Below are 580 nucleotides of genomic sequence, written 5' to 3' on the forward strand. Positions count from 1 at the left end.
GTCATTTTATCCGAGCGGGCGGGCGCCTCGAGAGGCGGACCGTCCGGGGCGACTCTCGGCCTGTGTTTTCGGAGCCGGCCGGGCCTCACGCTCCCTCCTTGGATGGACAACATTCGTAGTTGACACTTTGTGTCATTTTATCCGAGCGGACGGGCGCCGCGAGGCGGACCGTCCGGGGCGACTCTCGGCCTGTGTTTTCGGAGCCGGCCGGGCATCACGCTCCCTCCTTGGATGGACAACATTCGTAGTTGACACTTTGTGTCATTTTATCCGAGCAGACGGGCGCCGCGAGGCGACCGTCCGGGGCGACTCTCGGCCTGTGTTTAAGGAGCCGGCCGGGCATCACGCTCCTTCCTTGGATGGACAACATTCGTAGTTGACACTTTGTGTCATTTTATCCGAGCGGGCGGGCGCCGCGAGGCGGACCGTCCGGGGCGACTCTCGGCCTGTATTTAAGGAGCCGGCCGGGCATCACGCTCCTTCCTTGGATGGACAACATTCGCAGTTGACACTTTGTGTCATTTTATCCGAGCAGACGGGCGCCGCGAGGCGGACCGTCCGGGGCGACTCTCGGCCTGTG

Source organism: Syngnathus leptorhynchus, unplaced genomic scaffold, assembly GCF_054491065.1.
Source record: "Syngnathus leptorhynchus isolate UIUO unplaced genomic scaffold, UIUO_Slep HiC_scaffold_847, whole genome shotgun sequence".
Taxonomy (NCBI): Eukaryota; Metazoa; Chordata; class Actinopteri; order Syngnathiformes; family Syngnathidae; genus Syngnathus; species Syngnathus leptorhynchus.